Genomic DNA, 14,463 nt, shown 5'->3' with positions numbered 1-14,463 from the left:
TAATGAGGGGCATCTTTCAAAACCAAAAGGATGAATAATAGTAGTTGGGAGTGGTTGTTGGCACACAGGCAAAGCGCTGGGAGTAGAGCGGATGTGGACTCCGCTCTACCTCTCCTCTCTTTATCATCACTCTTGCATGTGTATAGCTCTACACAATTTTCAAGTCAACTTCAAGAGGTGTTGCCATAGAAGTATGGGACCCCCAAAGGGGCTCCCCGGGAAAGGCCCACTTTACAGATGAGGCCAGTGATATTTAGTCAGATGACACGACTTTCCCCAAGACCTAAGTGACAGATTAGGGACTCAACTGTGCCTTTTGACTCCTGATTCTGGTCTTTCCACTCTACTCTTCTACTTCTCCATAAAAAGGCTCCTGCCATCTGACCTTCCAGTGAATTGTTCCCTCCACCCCTCTCTCATGGCACCAGTCTTTCCCTGTATTTTACAAAGGTCACGCATTCATTCACTGGTTCACTCAGTAAACTTTCCTAACTCGACTCTGTGGAAGGCATGGAGAAGAGCCAGAGTGGTTCTTGTTTTAGGGGAATCAGAGGTGACTTCATTTCCCTACAAACAGAGACCTTCCAGAAGTCTAAGTCTCCTGGGTCTTCCATCATGTTTAGATTCTTGCCTCCATATACCTTGGTGCATTACTGCCCTAACCCGATCTCCCCGCTCACTCTGTCACCCGTGCCCCAACACTCAGCCTTTGGCAAAGTTCTGTCATCAATCAAAATTCTTTATTTCCAATTTCTCTTCTGAAAATGACCTTTGTTTCTTGCTCTGTCTCAACCTACAGCTTTCAAATGGTGGTTGGGCTCTTTGCCAGCCCGGTCATATCCACCCCCCTGCCTCCATTACTCTAGGTACCACAGTGCTCAGAATAAGGCACATGTCCTCTTGGCTCTGCATTGATACTTCCGGAGAATTTTTCCTCTCCCTCCTCTCAAAAGCCCCACTTTCTTCAAGCCCACACCCTTCCTTCTTGAAGTCAACTGACAATCTTGCTCCACTCCCCTCGTTCATGAGGATTGAACCACATGGATCACTGCCTGCTTGTCCACATCAATTCTCTCAACATTCATGAAGATGTCAGCCTAGGTAATCCACTCCAACTTTTCACTTAAGTTCCCACTTCTATGACATTGTCCTCCACATGCCTTTAGCCCTCCCGCTGTGCACTCATACTCCTGACCATATCAGTACAGCATCCATATTACGTCCTAAATTTTAATTTCATGGAGCTTAATTTCTAATAACCATATTGGAAACCGTATCTTCCCAGCTCACTTTTAAAGAACCCCCACACTGGGGCGCCTGGGTGGCGCAGTCGGTTAAGCGTCCGACTTCAGCCAGGTCACGATCTCGCGGTCCGTGAGTTCGAGCCCCGCGTCAGGCTCTGGGCTGATGGCTCGGAGCCTGGAGCCTGTTTCCGATTCTGTGTCTCCCTCTCTCTCTGCCCCTCCCCCGTTCATGCTCTGTCTCTGTCCCAAAAATAAATAAAAAACGTTGAAAAAAAAATTAAAAAAAAAAAAAAGACTCAGATAAATTGATCATTATGGATTAAAATGTTTAGACATCCAGGGGGAAAGTCTTGCAAAAACAATGTTTGTTCTTTTAGTAATGCTGCCAAGAGTGATGGCTTAGGACAGCAAAATTATAAACAAGATTCCCAGGTAGATTTACCCACATCTAGTAGCCACATCTGCCTCTCTTACTGCAGAAACTCACAGTCCTCATTTCAACAAATGTGTGGAAAGTTCATGTAATCCAGGTCCTGGTGACTCATAAATTGAAGTAGACCCCCTCCCATGTAGACTTGCACTTTATATCTCAACCTAAAGGAAAGATGCTTTCAGGATTTTAGGCAAGTTATTTCTAGTCTAGACCTAGAGAAATGCTTTTGTGTTTTGGGAAATTAACCATGTTTATTTCACACTAATAGTGATGCAATACACCCGTATCTGCTAAACAGGCAGTTCCCAAGTGCTTTCATGTGTGATCTGTACTCACAAAGGTTCTACAAAGTTGATTTGGACATTGATACTTGGAGAGATGAAGTGACCTGGCTTGTGGGCATATCCTCAGTTTGATGGAAGGGCTAAGAATAGAATTCAGTGCTATACCTCCAATTCTAGGGCTCCCTCCCTGCAGCTACATGTGAGTTCTGTTGTCAAAAGGAGGAGCCGACAACAAGCTCTGTTGTCAAGGGAGGAGCTTGTGACTTGTTACTGGTTAGCCAGTCTCTTATTTGCCAGGTGATTGGCCTTTTGCGATTGCTGGCAGTGAGGTTCAGACTTTGATTCCAAAGCTTCCAGAGCTTTGTGATGGAGGAGCGCTGGGGCTCAGAGTTAGTGGGCATAGATTCCTATCTAATTAGGTGAGAGGTCTTGCGAAAAGTAGGGGAAAGGGCATGGAGACTGATGAGGTTTCTCAGAAAAACACTGAGCGCTGGGGTTTTGTTGTTTGAGTTTTATCATTCCAGGAGTTACCTCGTTTTGTTGTATCAAGGGAGCAAACCTAGCAAGATGGTGTGTCGTTTCAAGTGAGGAAGATTCAGTGTTTGCGTGAGGGAGACACAGTGCAGTGACGGTGCAGTTGCCCATGATTCTCGATGAACAAATCCTAACATCATCTGTCATCACTCCTTTGGTGTTTGTGTCAAACCTCTGTCTTCACAGACATTTAAGCAGCTTAAAATAAATGATGTTCTCACAGTCATTTTATGTTAATAACAATATGTCACAAAATAACCAATTAGTATAAGAAAGCTTTTCCTTTTTTGAGCTCTCAGAATGTTGATCATTATCAAGTATGCATTTGTCATAATTAGCATGTTTTATATTTATTTGCATGGCATTTTATGTCAAAACTTTTTCTGCTTGGCAACGTGGCAAAAACTGTCATAGGTTGTTGAATGCCTCTTCCCAAATCAACCCAGAAAGCACTAACAAAATGCGGGAAAGCAAGAATCTGAAGAATAATTTTTTTTAAAGCTGTGAGCAATCCCTGAGGAGTCTGAAGGATGCCCGGATGAAGTGAGGGGTAGGGATGGGGGCAGGGCTGAAGCCTGGGGTGAAGGATGGCTGGAGGCAGCGGTGGGAGGAGGGGCATCGCAAAAGCCCTGCCCTGCTGCCCAGTTTGTGAAAAGAGTTGCAGAGTGACCAGTCATGTTCTGATGATCATTCTAACAAACCTCCATTCTCAACCCCCCAAACTGGTGGCCCGACAATATGTTCTCCTGGTGCCATTGTTTCCTAGCAGTTTAAATGTGCAACTTGTGTCAAGGGAGTTTCCTGGTGAAGTGGCAGCAAACAGGGACGGCCACCAGCGGTTGTGTGGAGTCTGGGGCTCTCGCTGTGGGCTTATTCCCACCTCTCACTTGAAGTATGCTTGGAGGAACATGGACTGGGGCCAGGCATTCAGGGCTTCCCCAACACACAAAACCAGAGAGCAGCTGTTACCTCCAAGGTACCTGAACTCAAAATTATAAGACACTGAGGACTATAAAAAAAAAGACAGCACACTGAATGATGCATCGTCTGAAACAGAATTTTTGATACAGACAGACCAAGAACTTAAAATAATCGTATTGTAGGGGTTCCTGGGTGGCTCCGTCGGTCAAGCATCCGACTTCAGCTCTGGTCATGATCTCACGGTTCGTGGGTTCGAGCCCCCTGTCAGGCTCTGTGCTGACAGCTCGGAGCCTGGAGCCTGCTTCAGAGTCTGTGCCCCCCTCTCTGTACTCCTCCCCTGCTCACACTTTGTGTGTGCCTCTCTCTCAAAAATAAATAAACATCGGGGCGCCTGGGTAGCTCAGTCAGTTGAGCGAGCGTCTGACTTCGGCTCAGGTTGTGATCTCAGGGCTCATGAGTTGGAGCCCCATATTGGGCTCTGTGTTAACAGCTCAGAGCCTGGAGTCTGCTTCAGATTATGTGTCCCTCTCTCTCTCTCTGCCCCTCCCTCGCTCATGCTCTGTCTCTCTCTCAAGAATAAATAAAACATTAAATAAATAAATAAACATTAAAAATTAAAAAAAAAATCATCCTGTGTACTTAAGAAGGGAGGGGAAGATTTTGTATTACAAGGAATTAATAAGAAATTGTAGAGGAGGAAAATTGATTTTCCCTTTACCTGTCTAGGTTCTTGGCTGAGAGCCTTTGTAATAAAAGACAGATTAACAAGAGAAAGATAAGTTTAATAACAGTATACCGCCTGTATACATGGGAGCTACACAGACAAATTGAGTAAAACTCCTCAAAATGCTATATTCCAAAAGCTTATACATATATACATACTTAAAGCAGAAACATTAATTTAAGAGCAGGAACAAGACAAGGATGACCACTATTGTTTACCACACTGTACTAGAGATTCTGGCTAATGCTGTTAAAAAAAGAGAAAGAAATAATAGTTGAAAGGACTAAAGAGAAGATGTAAATAATTATTATTTGTAGATTAGTTAAAAAACTAAAATCAATGAAATATGTGAACTAAAAAATGATTCAACAAAGTTGGAGACAACATCAATTTAAAAAATCAACAGGGCTTCTCTACATTAGCATTAACCAACTAGGAGCTATGATGGAAAAAAATACATCTAATTAACAACAGCAACACAAACAATATAAGGTCTAGAAATTAACTTAACCAAGACTCTACAGGACCTTTATGGGAAAAAAAAAATTTTAGACTTGAATAAATAGCACAGAAGATCATTTGAAAAAATAGAGAAACATTCTATGCTCTTAGATGGCACAACTTAATGTTATAATGATATTTATTCTTCCCAAATTAATCCACAAATTCAATGCAACCCAATAAAAATTTCAGTTGGATTTTTCAGAAACTTGATATATTTTTCTGAATACGTAAAGATCCAGAAATAACCAAGTTAAACTGGAAAAATAGAAATAATGAGGGAGACTTATTCCAGTTATACAAACCCTTGGTAATAAAATCAGTGTGGTTTTGGTGCAAGAAGAGACCCCTGGGGTAGAATAAAGGGCTCAGCTGAAGATTCATGTATACACGGACATTTTTATGACACATATTACATCACAAACCAATTAGGGGATGACAGATTAGTTAACAGAGGAGGTACGTTGTGGACAAAACCCAAACTGAACTCAGGTCAGGAGTGGGAGATCACTTGGGTGTCCACCATTGGAGAGAGAATGGGTAAAATGTGGTTGGAGATACAAAAGCGAGGGCAACAAAATGGTTAACAACAAATTAAGAATCAAGTGGCTGGGAAAGAGGGAACTTGGCAGCCTATAACTTCGCTAATTCCCAGATCTAGAACATCAAAGCACAATCATTATACCTGTGGCTCATCTTTGTTTCTAACTTGATGAGGAAAAGGATTTTCTCTGTATTGGGTTAGTCTGGCTTTTGGCTGACCTTCAAGCCCAGAATAAGAGGCAGAATAAATTTCCTCTTGTGCCCATTGGAAACTTTCTTCTTTTCTTTTTTGAAATCTGTATTTACTTACGGGGAGGTAGGAGCTAGAGGAAAAGTCAAGTATTAATGCCATTCAACAGAATAAACAGGCTTAGAAAAAATGAAATGCTTTGCTCAAGTGGTGGTGCTGAGGACTTTGGACTCCTACTTCTCTTAAAATTCTGGTGCCTGCAGTTTATTGTTAAATACAGGCATACCTCATTTTACTGTGCTTTGTTTTATTGCACTTTGTAGATATTGCATTTTTTTATAAATTGAAGGTCGGTGGCAACCCTGTGCTGGGCAAGTCCATGGGCACCATTTTTCCAACAGCATTTGCTCACTTTGTGTCTGTATGTAACACTTTGGTAGTTCTTGAACGATTTCAAGCTAGTTCATTAATATTATATTTGCTATGGTGATCTGTGATCAGTGATCTTTGATGTTACTACTGTTATTGTTTTGTGGGACCACAAACCATGCCTATCTAAGATGGAGAACGTAATCTATAAATGTATGTGTTCTGACTGCTCCACTGACTGGCTGGCTCTTCCGCCATCTTTCTCCCTCTCCTCAGGCCTCCTGAGACACAACAACTTCGAAACTAGGAAATCAATAACCCCTCAATGCCTTCTAAGTGTTCAAGTGAAAGAAAGCATATCATATCTCTTCCTTTAAATAGAAAGCTAGAATAATTCTGCTTAATGAGGAAGGCATGTTGAAAGCTGAGACAGGCTGGAAGCTAGGCCTCTTGTCCCAAGGAATTTAGCCAAAGGAAAGCTGCATTTACAAGTTCTTGAAGGAAATGAAAAGTGCTACTCCAGTGAAACTCTGAATGACAGGAAAGAGAAGCAGTCTTGTTACTGATATGGGGAAAGTTCTCGTGGTCTGGATGAAGGATCAAACAGCCACGACATTCCCTGAAGCCAAAACCTAATCCAAAGGAGGGCCCTAACCTTCTTCAATTCTGTGAAGGCTGGGAGAGGCGAGGAAGCCACAGAAGAAAAGTTTGAAGCTTGCAGAGGTTGGTTCATGAGGTTTAAGGAAAGAAGTCGTCTCCATAACATCAAGTACAAGGTGAAGTAGCAGGTGCCGATGTAGGAGTTGCACCAAGGTATCCAGAAGATCCAGCTAAGATAATTAATGAAGGTGGTTACACTGAAAACAGATTTTCAATGCAGATAAACAGCCTACATCAGAAGATGCCATCTAGAACTTGCATAGTTAGACAGAAGTCAATGCCTGGCTTCAAAGCTTCAAAGGACAGGCTGACTCTCTTGTTAGAGGCTAATGCAGCTGGTGACTTGAAGTTGAAACCAATGTTCATTTACTCTTCCGAAAGTCCCAGGGCCCTTAAGAACTATGCTGAATCTACTCTACCTATGCTCTATAAAGGAAACAACAAAGCCTCGATGACAGCAATGTGTCAAAACCAAAATCTCGTGAACATTTGCAATAGAACTCAATGATATTGTGTCCCCATGGGCCCCAGCATAAAAGCAAATGAGATTAAACCAACAGTCATAGAGCCTGTGGTGGCATCTGAGGAAGCAGAGGGTGGCAGTGACCTGTTGGAGGAATCTGAGAACAGAATTCCTAAAGAGCCAGTGAGAAACCACTAGAGAGTGGGCCAGACCAACCAGTTAGAGAGCAGTAGCTCAAAATAGCTCAAAATAGGAGTGGTTTTGCCTACCTCAATGCCAGTGAGTGAATTCGAAGAGCTGAACATAATCAGTGGTGTGCTGTTTAACTATTTAAAAACTCCATTTGTGTTGTTTACTGATTTCCGTGGTGTAAATACTCCCATCAAGGCTTACCACATGCTAACAACATGGATACAAAGTTGGGAAGACGGGTGAACAATCCACAATTGCAAGGTGGGAGCCAACTGTGAACAGTGGGAAGAACCAGAGCCCTTTCCCAGGACTGGTGGCATACTGGGAGTGGAATCACAACTGAGAAAGAGAAGGATAACAGCAAGAAAAGGAAGAGAGGTGGAGATAGAAATTGGGGAATGGCGCGGAGCCAGGAAATCTCAGAGAACAAGCTGCCATATTTTGGAACACTGCAGGAAAATAAGAAAAGAGAGAGCTCTGCAAGGTTAGAAAAGCTACTCTGAACCACGCTACCTTCTAAACGTTCAGGAAAGGGGCCCCTGGGTGGCTCAGTCAGTTAAGCATCTGACTTCGGCTCAGGTCACGATCTCATGGTTCGTGAGCTCGAGCCCCGCATAGGGCTCTGTGCTGACAGCTCGGAGCCTGGAGCCTGCTTCAGATTCTGTGTCCCCCTCTCTCTCTGCCCCTTCCCCACTCACACTCTGTCTCTCCCTCTCTTAAAAATAAATAAACATTAAAAAAAAATCCCCTCAAGTCACACATCATTGATGAAAGACTTCTGTGTTGAGACAGAGAAGAAGGTTGTATTGTACACCATACAACAAATGAACTAAAGTTCTATTAATAAATTACCCACAAGAAATAAAAAGTACTAGAGAGGATGTGGAGAAAAGAGAACTCTTGTGCCCTGTAGGTGGGAATGTAAAATGGGGCAGCCACTAAGGAAAACAGTATGAAGATTCCTCAAAAAATTAAAAACAGAATAACTGTATGATCCAGCAATTCTACTTCCGGGTACTTATCCAAAGAAAATGAAAACACTAACTCAAAAAGATATGTATACCCCCCCCCATTCATTGCAGCATTGTTTACAACAGCCAATATATGGAAACAACCTAAGTGTCCATCGACAGAGAATGGATAAAGAAAAGGTGTGCACACACACACAGTGGAATACTACTCAATTGTAAAGAAAAGTATGAAATCTTAACTTGAGAGTATTATGCTAAGTGAAATAAGAGAAAGATAAATACTGTATGATCACGTTTACACGTAGAATCTAAAAACAAAAACACGGGCACCTGGGTGGCTCAGTCGGCCAAGCGTCCGACTTCAGCTCAGGTCATGATCTCATGGTTCGTGGGTTGGAGCCCCGCGTCAGGCTCTCTGCTGTCAGCTCAGAGCCTGGAGCCTGCTTTAGACTCTGTGTCTCCTTCTCTCTCTGCCCCTCCACCATTCACACTGTGTCTTTCTGTCTCAAAAATAAACATAAAAAAAAAAAAAGAAGAAAATGAAAACAAAAACAAAAAACCAAGTTCGTAGAGACAGAGAACAAATTAGTGGTTGTAAGACGCAGGGAGGTGAGGGTGGGTGGTAAAAATTGGCAAAGTCGTCATCACACATAAAAAATTTTGTTAACTACTTGTGGATGTTAACTAGACTTACAGAAGTGATCATTTCACAATATATACAAATATCAAATCACTATGCTATACACCCAAAACTAACATAATGCCAGATGTCAACTAAAACTCAATAAAAAGAAATAAATAAAATGTACAAGGTTCTTCAAATAATAAATAAATAAATAAAAACTATCCCAATGTCCATAATGTTAGATGCCAACTAAAACTCAATAAAGATAAATAAATAAATACAATTGAAAAGGGTTTTCAAGTAATAAAAAAAACTACCCCAATGTCCATCACCAGTAGAATGGACAAATGAAACATGTTTTGTGTGCAGAATTATAGCATGAGAAGGAGTGATCCACAACCATGCGACAACAGGGAGGACCTCACAAATACCGTGTTGAATGCAAGAGACTGCACACTTAACAAGCAAGACGAATCTGTGCAGTTCAAAGTCAGACTGCCGGGTTGCCCTTTGGGAGAGGTGTCATGGCTGGGAATGATGCGAGGGCAGCTCCTAGGGTCCTTGATCTGGGTGTCGGTTCCATGGATGTGTTCCGTGTGTGAAAGTCCATCGAGGTGTGCACTTCCGATCTGCTCCCTTTGCTGTGCGTCCAAGTGAAAGAAATATTCTTAGACCCTCCTGTCTTCCCAAAGGCCCTCCTTGGCTGCCTGGTCAGGTAGGGGTCCTCCCTCGCTCAGCTCCCACCCGTGTCCCTGCTGTACAGCTCACGCTCAGGCATCTTTTCAGCTCCTGCTCCCAACACATGCCCTTCCTCGTTTTGCACGGCTTCCCGGAAGGTATAGGCTTCACTCCATCTGCTTCTGTGTTAACGAATGGCGCTGCCTGGCCTCCTGGCCTCTACTGGTTCTTCCCCAGGTGTGGAACAAGATGGTGAACAAGGTGTGAACAAGATGTTCTCTGTCCCAATACATTCTCACCTGGGAAAAGCGTTTGAAATATTTACGGTTTGGGATTCATGAATTCTCTCTCCAAGGGAGAGTTTTCCGCTAACTTATAGTGGAAGCTTTTCCCCATCCTCCTTCTCTCTGCTTTCCTGCCCTCCGGGAAGTGAGATGCCAAGTTCCAGGGGGGATCACACCTGTGATGTTGGGATTGTAAAGTCGCAATCTGGGCTCTGCCCGTGTCTTCTCAGGCCTCCATTTCAGTGCCTGCTGCAGGTGTATAAATGCTTCCGGAGTCTCCCTTGGCCGTCACATACGATGAGTCCGAAGCATGTGTGGTGGGCAGGCTTCCAGAGTTCCCCGGAGAGATTAAAGCTCAGGTCGCCCACACTTTGTAATTTGTTAGCACACTCTTTAAAAGCTGCCTCCTTTTCCTGTCTCAGGTCCCCACTCCCCTGGGGTTTCCTGCACCATCTCCCACACAGACTAGTTCCTTGTGAATCCGTGCCTCGGCATCTGAGACTGGGGGCACATAGACCGAGAAACATTCACATGCGCCCATGTACCCTGAACACCTGCATACGCACAATGAATTATCAGCGTGTGGAGGACACACCCTGAGGTGACTCCCAGTGAGTCCCACCCCTTGTATAATCAATCGCTCCCCGCTGAATGCGGATGGAACCCAGGTGTTACTTCCAGCCAATGGAATAGGGCAGAAGTGATGGGCTGGTCACTCCTGGGCTTATGTCACATTATAGGAGGCTAGAGAGAGATTCTGCTGTTGGTTTTGGAGAAGCAGAGTACCGCGTGTGAGCTGCGGATGGGGGCCACGTGTCAAGAAATTGTAGTGGCCCCTAGGTTGTGGGTCTTGCCTCTGGACAACAGCCAACAGGAAAACATGGCCCTCCATCCTGCAACCGCAAGGAAATGAACTCTGCCAACATCCTGTGTGAGTCTGGCAGCAGATTTCCCTATAGGAAGCCTCCAGAGGAGAGTGTAACCTCATCGATTCCAGGATTGCAGGCTTAGGAGACCCTGAGCAGGAGCTCCCAGCTAAGCCAGTGCAGAGGCTCTAGCCCCATGGGAGTTCTCAGTTCTGAGTATGTGTTGCTTTAAGCCACCAAGTTTATGGTACATCTTTCTACAGCAGTAGGAAAGAGCTACATTCTCTGTGAAATCCTTCAGTGAGAGATGGGGACTTGTTTCTCTCATTCCTTGCTGGCAGGGATCTGACCTCTGGCCTCCGGGGGTCCAACTTTGCTCTTTGATTTGTTATCTGAGAACGGCCAGTTTTGTCACCTTTCTTGTCCTTCATGAATTGTTTCCATCAAAAGTAGGTATATGGATGGGGAGCTTGGGTGGCTCAGTCAGTTAAGCGTCTGTCTGCCTTTGGCCCAGGTCATGATCTCATGGTTCGAGAGTTTGAGCCCCACGTTGGGCTCTGTGCTGACAGCTCAGAGCCTGAAGCCTGCTTCAGATTCTGTGTCTCCCTCTCTCTGCTCCTCCACTGGTGCTCTATCTCTGTCTTTCAAAAATAAATAAATGTTAAAAAAATTTTTTTAATTCCTTTTGGAGGGCTTGATCCAGCAGAGTCAGATTTTCCCAATGTCAGGACCAGGTCAAGTCTCACAGGACCTTTTTCCATGTCTGTTTCAAAAGTCTGTTGGGTTGTAACATGATCCTTAAAGTTTTTTCTTCATCCTGCCTATGTCAGCAACTTGACTTACAGATTCAAGCAATCCTCTAAAATGCCCTGGAACCGAGACTCTCTCCTCTGCTCTCTGGGAATTTGGGAGAAATTTAACATTATTTGGCAGCTGTCTACATTTCTGAAGACCGTTGGACTCTGCAAGGACTTCCCTACAGCTAATGAGTGGGACCAGCTCAGCATTCTCTTTTTCTTGCTTTCTGATACCTGCTTTATCTAGCATTTCGGTACCGTTTCTGGTCACTGCCGAAATGTCTCTTCCCTAGAGATGGGAGTACAAGTGGGAGTGATACGGAAGAGTCTTCTAGGATCTCAGCATTTCAGTCTGGCCGAAAGGAGAGGTCTCCATGTCAGCCCTCATTTCTGTAGGTTGGTCCCGGCTTGGGCAGTAAGCATGCTCCTGCGTAACACAGGTATCTGCTGGAGAACTGCTTGCAAAGGTTTGCAGAATCGGCCACAGGCCGGGGCAGGTGCCCACGCACATTCTCCAGAGCACCACACAGTAGCCCTGTTCTGGAACTCCTTATGCAAATGAACCACCTCTCTCCCTGTGCTGGCTTTGCCAATCTTGAATCTCAGGAACTTTTGTAATGCCCCCGATTTCGAATCTGAGAGACCACCAAGGAGCCGATACCGATGCAAACGCATGAGGGTTTATTTGCAAGCTCGAGCTTGGGCCCAAGTATACCCGACACAGGGGAGCAGGGACTTAGACCCCTAGGTTAAGAGGCATAGCAGTTTTATAGGGGCCAGTGGCCAATGAGATTGTAACACACACAGAAAGTTGCATAGTCATGTCAGTCCACACGCAGGTGGCCAATCGAATTACAATTTACCCTATAGTAACTGTTTGAACTAGCCTATCATTCTGGTCAGAATTGGCGCCCAAGTTTGGCGGGCAAAAGGCGGGGTTTACATTCTTTGGCGGTTAGGGGTTCCGCATTCCTATATGAGCCGGTTTCCAGTAAGGGTGTGCTCAGCAGCTTGACTAGGGTGGGGGAGTGTCTTAAGCAATAAGTAGGTCATGTGGGGGTTATACATGAGATGGTGGGTGTAGCACAAAATGGAGTTAGTCTTGCTCTGCTTGTCCAGGGGTAGGGGATTTTTGTTAAATTCTTTGGGTCCCACACTTTAACCAAGTCTTGACACTTTTCTGATAAGTTCTGATCCCAGGACACCGGCTGCCTGAGGCAATTACAGTTGCAATATACTTAGGATAGCCATTCAAGGAACTTATTTCTTGAATTAGAAGATTTGCTGCCAGGGTCTTAGGGACATACGTCACCGTCCTCCCAATTTAATACCTTCCTTGAAGAACAATTTCATTAAATCTACTCAATGATCCTTTTAAAAAAGAAAAAAAAATTTTTTCCATTTTACAGATGGGAAAACAGCCTCAGAGAGGTTGAGTGAGCTGCTCAAGGTCACACAGCTATTAATTGACACACCTGGGACTAGAATCCAAGTGTGTTTGACAACAAAATTCATGCTTTTTCCTTGTCTTCCTACACAAAGGAAGAGAACTGTTGGACTGGTGGGGGAATATAAAGACTTGCCTTAGGAATCTAAACACCAAAAGGTGTCTCTCAAACTAGAGCTGTGTGCCCCTTGTGTTTGATGGGAATCATTTAGGGAGTTTGCTGGTTCTCTGAACAACTTCTAAAAAAGTATATTTTCAGGGGTGCCTGGGTGGCTCATTCGGTTGAGCGCCCAACTTCGGCTCAGATCATGATCTCACGGTCTATGAGTTTGAGCCCCACATCGGGCTCTGTGCTGACAGCTCAGAGCCTGGAACCTGCTTCGGATTCTGTGTCTCCCTCTCTCTCTGCCCCTCCCCTGCTTGCGCTGTCTCTCTCTCAAAAAAAAAGAAAAAGAAAAAAACATTTTTTTAAAAGTATATTTTCATTTTGATGACAACGTGGGGGGAAATGATCATTTTCTGTATAATATGCTTAATTACTTTCAGAGTAATGCCTTGAGAGTTTCCTGCTGCATTTGCATTTATGGCAAAATTCATTGGCACCAAGCTGTGTTGCTTTGATTACCAGCTAATGGGAGGGAACACAGGCTGGTTTCCCCTGTAACGGGGTGTGGAGTAGAGGCCAAGTGTTGCTGTAGGGCTTTCACACAATGAAGGCCTTGTAGTTTGGATGGAGAAAAGCAAAGCAACATTTGAGCCACAAAGTAACTGTTGAACTCAGAAAGAAGCTGAACTAGAACAAAGCATCCTAGGCTCCTTTTGCAAGCCTAGTTTCGTGGCAGCAAACCCGCATTCTCTGTTAAACCACATTAATATGAATTTGAAGTTTATTGGATATATAGTTTCATTTGTACTTAACGAGTCATTTTTCTTGGTTTTGTAAGAGCTACAAGCATAAAGCATATACCTATTTTAATGTTTATATGTATTTATTTATCTTTTTTGAGGAGTAAACAATTTTTTTTCAATATATGAAATTTATTGTCAAATTGGTTTCCATACAACACCCAGTGCTCATCCCAAAAGGTGCCCTCCTCAATACCCATCACCCACCCTCGCCTCCCTCCCACCCCCCCATCAACCCTCAGTTTGTTCTCAGTTTTTAAGAGTCTCTTATGCTTTGGCTCTTTCCCACTCTAGCCTCTTTTTTTTTTTTTCCCTTCCGCTCCCCCATGGGTTTCTGTTAAGTTTCTCAGGATCCACATAAGAGTGAAAACATATGGTGTTTATATGTATTTAATATAAAAAGATACTTTTTATTTGAGGGGAGTTGACATGCAATGTTACATTAGTTTCAGATATGCTATGCTATGCTTGCAAGTATAGCTACCATCCGTCACCGTACAACACTGTGGCAATGTTATTGACTATATTCCCTATGCTGTGCCTTTTATTCCTGTGACTTACTCATTCCATAATTGGAAGCCTGTATCTCCCACTCCCCTTCACCCATTTTGCCCATACCCCCACTTCCCCCAGAAATCATCAGGTTGTTCTCTGTATTTATAAGTCTGATTCTGCTTTTTGTTTGTTTATTCATTTGTTTCTTTTTTTCAGATTCCATATATGAGTGAAATCATAGGGTATTTATCTTCCTCTGACTTATTTTACTTAGCATAATACCCTCTAGGTCCATCCATGTTGTCACAAATGGCATGATCTCATTCTTTTTTATGG

This window comes from Neofelis nebulosa, chromosome 2 (assembly GCF_028018385.1).
Source record: "Neofelis nebulosa isolate mNeoNeb1 chromosome 2, mNeoNeb1.pri, whole genome shotgun sequence".
NCBI classification, from domain to species: domain Eukaryota; kingdom Metazoa; phylum Chordata; class Mammalia; order Carnivora; family Felidae; genus Neofelis; species Neofelis nebulosa.
This window is presented reverse-complemented; position numbering follows the sequence as displayed.